The sequence below is a fragment of the Sciurus vulgaris genome (assembly GCF_902686455.1).
Source record: "Sciurus vulgaris genome assembly, chromosome: 2".
Taxonomy (NCBI): Eukaryota; Metazoa; Chordata; class Mammalia; order Rodentia; family Sciuridae; genus Sciurus; species Sciurus vulgaris.
In genome coordinates, this window is record NC_136462.1 from 45,836,814 (window position 1) to 45,842,818 (window position 6,005).

At 41.7% G+C, this 6,005-nt stretch overlaps 1 pseudogene across 1 annotated transcript; it reads right to left on the bottom strand.

Annotated features, from left to right (window-relative positions):
• Positions 1-2,530: 2,530 nt before the first annotated feature.
• On the bottom strand, positions 2,531-3,136 carry LOC306654940 (small ribosomal subunit protein eS26-like; annotated as a pseudogene). Its single transcript has one exon. The product of its transcript is annotated as a small ribosomal subunit protein eS26-like (transcript).
• Positions 3,137-6,005: the final 2,869 nt, after the last annotated feature.

Genomic DNA, 6,005 nt, shown 5'->3' on the forward strand with positions numbered 1-6,005 from the left:
CAGCAGGTGGATGGTCACAGTGTTGGAGTGTGCACCTGGCCACTCCTCACCTGCACAGGCCCCTTCCAGGCCACTGTACAAAATTTTGTATTTGCAATTTTAAAATCTTGCGGGGGGGCTTAAATTAAATTCTATGAACTTTAAGCAACACAAAAACCTAAATCTGCTCCTAGATTCGAATGATGGGAGACCTGAAGTGGGGTGCCATTTTATAGGTATTGCTGCTTTGAAAAATTAAACATATTTTTAAATTATTATGTTATTCATTCACTTATTTAGCATTTATGAACCCCTAACATGTACCAAGCTTTAGAGGAGATTCAGAGAATATGTCCACAGGCCTTGGGTCCAAGATCTAGTGGGGAAAAAACACACTACACTGGAAAGTTTGGGAACATTTCTAAATATTGAGTTTACTTCATCAACCTACTGGATTGTAAGTTCTTGGAAGACAGGACATATGGAATCATTTTATTTTGTATCTACAAGGAATTTATAAGGTTATTGAACTTGTTACCGGCTAAGAAAATCATTTGGAAGACTCAAGACTAGAAAGCGGGTGGGCGTGGCCACCGGACCTGGGCTTGAGCAATATTCTATGCCACAGTATTGCCTTGGGTTCTTTCCAGTCTACTGCTTCCCTTTCATCCCATACGTTTCCCACTCAAAAGTCCCAAATATGATGGGTTTTCCACGATAAGTATTTGGCGGTCATGAGCACAGGTACATAGGATGATAGCCCTGGAATTTTTACCTGGCATGGTCTATTAGATTGCAGTCTGCATTTGCTTAGCAACAGCACTGTGCTTACCTGAATGAAATGTTTACTTTGGGTGACTTGGAAGAAGCAGGTCTGATGGAGATGGTAGATCGATCGTACCATTGTAAATTGAAGACTCCCAAGCCCCGCCTCATTGCCAATGTCGGATGCACCACAGGGAGTGACAGGCTTCAGCTCTCTACTGTACTGCTCTGAGCCTTAATTTCTTCATTACTGACACGGTGGTGGTGTGAGAATCATACGGGATGATAGGTGTTAAAATTTTAGCACAGGGCTGGGGCTGTAGCTCAGTGACAGGGCACTTGTCTGGCACATCTGAGACTCTGGGTTCCATCCTCAGCACCACATAAAAGTAAAAAAATAAAATAAAGGCATGCTGTCCATCTACAACTGCAAAATTAAAGAAATCTTACCATAACACTAGGCACACAATAAATACAATGTCAGTTTTGTTATTAGTGTTATTATTTTTAATGCTGAAAAATTCCTACAAATTTCAGTGAACGATGCTGGTCTCATGATCAATCTTCTTAAAACTCAGAAATTTGAGTTTGGGAATTTATTTCTCTGAAAGGTGAGAGATACCTAACAACGAAATACCATGCCAACTGATTAAGAACACTTACAAATAAACATTGACCCATCACCCCACCACCATTACCATTTAAAATCCCCTCAAAATCCCATCACCCTAGCTTAGGGGTCACCCAAATAGTAATTGAAAACCACATTCTGTGGCTCTCCTTGTATAAATTGCTATTTGCCCCAGGCTGTTTTCAAGGCTGTAAATAAATCGTAAAGAAGAAACATTGACAGAAGTGTGTATTCAAGAGGCAGGATAATCCAGAAGGCTCGAAAATGATTACAGTTTTACAGTCAAAACAAGAACCTGGAGCGAAGTTTTGCAGTCCCCTCTGAAGCACCGCCAAATTGGTTTCTTTCCCATAAAGGACAAATAGTTCTATCACTGCTCACTTCACCCATTTGAACTCTCACCCAGTGGAGACGAAGTATTTCCTGTCATACATGCATTTCTGTCTTGAGCAGGAATGGATTTAGGCTTAGAGAGTTTCTCAGCTGGCAAACTTTAGGGAGCCCAGGGAATCTGCTTTCCTTCCTGGGGTGAGGAGGGGAGTCACACCAGATCATACTCCCTTCCTCCCATGTTCACACAACTGTCCTCTCTGTGAGGCAGCGCCTGCCCCTGGAGGGCAGGAGAAACTCGAGAAATACCCACAGGCCATGCAGTGGTGAAAAAGTCAGGAGAGACCCCAGCCTGCATGGCTTCACATCTTGCCTGGGTTTGAGGAGACAGCTACAGACATCATGCAGATCTGTCTGGTATATCCACAGCTCTTCTTCCGTATATTCAGATTTTTACCTTTATTTATTTAAAACCTGGGGATGGCTTGGTAACACAGAATCAACCCGGATACATTTCTTTTTCTTTTTCTCTTTTGCAGGGCCAGGGATGGAACCCAGGGCCTCATGCATGCTAGGTAAGCACTCTACCACTGAGCAACATCTGCAGCCCAGCTGAAAAAATTCCTTTTGCAAAAGCTACAGGTGTCTTTTACACATTTGGATAAGGTGTGAGTTACCTGAAGAATCATCACATGTACACAGTTCATGTTTATTAAGTGGGTTAATTCGGTAGGACCAGTCAATAAGTGACAGTCCAGAGGCAGGAACAGCAGAAGGTGCTAGACTTCAAACTTTATCTGGGGCATTTTGTTTTCCCTTGTTTTTTTTTTTTTTTTTTTTGAATTATAATTCCCATTTTATTTTTTCCCAGACGATAGCTTTTCTTCACTCATTAAGGACCCAGCTCCTTACATAGGCTTTGGTGGAGGTCGTGGGGCAGCACCAGCAGGTCTAAAAGGGGGGGGGGGGGGGCGGTGTTGGGTCCTTCCTGGCTTCACGAGATCGATTCCTGACCACTTTGCTGTGAACGGCACAACTCCCACAGTAATGCAGCTTCACATAGAGCTTGGGAAGCACATAAGCGTCGAAAACACTTGCTTTGGAAATGTCCCTGATGACTGCGGCCTCTACAATGTTTCAAATGATGATCTTCTTAATGGCCTTGTCCTTGGGCACACACCTAGCACAGTTCGCGCAACGAATAGGCTGCACATGGCCACGGCCCTTTTTGGCATGACCATTATTCCTTCTTTTTTTGGTCATCTTGGAAGCGAAGACCCAAGAGAGCTTCCCTTGTTTTTAGGTGATTGAAATCTAACTTGGAATTTGCTTCTTACAATGACATGTGACTCAGAGTGACTGGTGTTCTGGAGCACATCAGACAGGAGCTCATGGTGACCTCCGTTAGGTCAGCCTGTTTTGTGTTCTTCATAGCAGTGGTGGCCCTCTGAGACCTCTGGCTCATATGTTGGTCGATTGGTCTACTGTCTGCCTCCCCACACTAGAAAGGAAGCTGTTTTAGTCAGTTTTTTTTTTTTTGTGTGTTTTTTTTTTTGTTTGTTTGTTTTTATCACCATGACCAAAGACCTGACAATAATAATTAGAGGTTGAAAAGTTTATTTTGGCTCACAGTTTCCGAGGTCTCCGTCCACAGATGGCTGACTCCATTACTCTCCATCCAAGGTAAGGCAGAACATAGTGGCAGAGGAAAGCAGCTCTGGACATGGCCACCAGGAAGCAGAGAGGGCTCTGCTCACCAGGGACAAAGTTAAAAATCCCAAAGGCACACCCCCAGTGACCTACCTTTTCCAGCCACGTCCTGTGTGACTATAGTTACTACCCAGTTAATTCATATTGGTGGATTAATGCACTGATTAGGTTAAGACTCTCATAACTCATTCATTTCACCTCTAAACTTCCTTGCATTATCTCGCAAATGAACTATTGGGAGCTACTTCCTATCTAAATCATAACAGAAACTTCATGAAACAGAAGTCTTGTCTATCATGCCCACAACTATATTCCCATTGCCAACACAGCGTGTGACTATAGGTAGGGCCTCTGCAAATGTTTGCTGACCGAATCAATTCCTGTGCTCTGTAGAGCCCTGTGTCTCAAATTACCTCCCAGGGGAACAGAGCTTGGGGTTCTGTAAATGGGGTGAGGTTCGTTTCGTTGCTATAAAGAATGGAGTGCCTCCCATTTCCCCCCAAGATAGTTAATATGTCAAGTTTCAAAATCCGTATATTTATAATGAAACATTTTTAAAAAGGGCTGGGGATGTGGCTCAGTGGTTAAGTGTCCCTAGGTTCAATCTCCAATTCTGCTGCCCCTCCCCCCAAAAAAAGTCACCAACCACCAAACCAATAAGTATGTGACACCTCAACTAAGTGACAAGTATGAGACATGAAGTGGAACTAAGATGCCAGATGTCAGACTGTTGTTTTTTGTTTTCTTTTTAATTTATATTCATTTTTAATTTGACTTGGAGGTTAAAGCTATAAAATGATAGAGCTGAGTATGGTAGTACACAGTGGTCCCAGCTACTTGTGGGGTTAGGGCAGTAGAATTACTTGCGTCCAGGAGTTCCAGACCAGCCTGGGCACTACAGCAAGACCCCATCTCAAATAATAATAGTACTAATGAGGACAATAGCTGCAAGCAGCTCTAGTAAAACAAGAGTGCTTTACTATTGTGATGTTGTGGGGGCTGTGCTAGTGTGATTATTGAGAGCAACTGACTGCTAGCTTTACTTTCTTCCTTTGGGGTTGTCTGTTGTTCACATAGTTAGAAAACTGTTTAATTGAAAGTCAAACTAACATGGAGTCATAAAAAAACAAGACATCCTGACAAGTTATTAAGAATGTAATTCCAGCCAGGCACAGTGGTGGCACATGCCTGTAATACCAGCCGCTCAAGAGGCTGAGGCAGGAGAACCACAAGTTCAAGGCCAGCCTCAGCAACTTAGTGAGTCCCTAAGCAATTTAGTAAGACTCTGTCTGTAAATAAAATGCAAAAAAGGGCTGGGGATGTGGCTCAGTGGTTAAGTACTCCTGGGTTCAATCCCAGGTACAAATTTTTTTAAAAAAAGGGCAATTCCAGAATCACAAAAAAACTTGCAGCTCGCTCAACAATGAGTCTCTATCATGCTTTTATATGGTAACTATTGTCTCATGGACGTAAGGTAGATATAGGACCATGGACAAACATGGAGACTCTAGCATAGGCTTAGTTTCAAATTCTGGCTTTGCCACTGTCTGATTATGGGCCTTATTCAACTTATTTAAACTCTCCATACCTCAGTTTTCTCATCTGTAAAACAAAACTAATAATAGACTCAATGAGATACTTAACATAATACATTGTACATAAGTGTTCAATCTTAAAGTATGCAGCAAAACATAACAGTATCCACATTTAAAAATAACAGTTCCGGGCTGGGGATATAACTCAGTTGGTAGAGTGCTTGCCTTGCAAGCACAAGGCCCTGGGTTCAATCCCCAGCACCACGAAATAATAATAATAATAATAATAATAATAATAAAATAAATAAAAATAACAGTTCCTTATTTTAGATTGTCTTTATAACTGTAGTCCTTGTGATCTAAGGAAGCATCCCATTTTCTAGAAGAGCCATATAATGCATAATTGTGAAATCCAGAAAGCTCTGAAAACCAACATTTTTATGTTTTTCACAAAAACTCATTTGAAGGCAAAACCTAACCTGAATTGACATGAGACCATTTAGGGTCTTCATTTATCTCACTTAGAGTGAATATTATTATGCTTTTCCACATCTGGTTATAAGGTGCTACCCAAGACTCCAAAGGAGATATTCTATTATGCATAGTACATACATCACATCACCTTCAAATTGAAAAATATCTGAATTCCAAATGATATATGGGGCTCAAGGAATTTTGAACTTCTTCTCTGCCTTTATTCCATTAACCAGAGCTTAGTCATGGGTCCATGGCCATCTACAAGGTCACCTGGGACATGGAACCATTATTCTGGGTAGCCATATGCTCAGCAAAAATTCTATTCCTTTGGGATGGGGAAGATTAGATATGGGAGCTCAGCCACTAGCCTCTGATGCAATCTCATTTTTTTTCCTTAAAACTTTATCTTGAAGCCACCTCAAGTCCCTCTTGGATAGGATCAGAATAAATAGGAATTGTTTATTTGGTCCTCTGTAAGTAGCATGGACTGACTTTAGATGACCCATTCAAGCTTTGAAAGACCCAACACACTGGCTGCTCTTATTCCTTTGTCTAGGCTTCTCAGGGAAATCTACAGT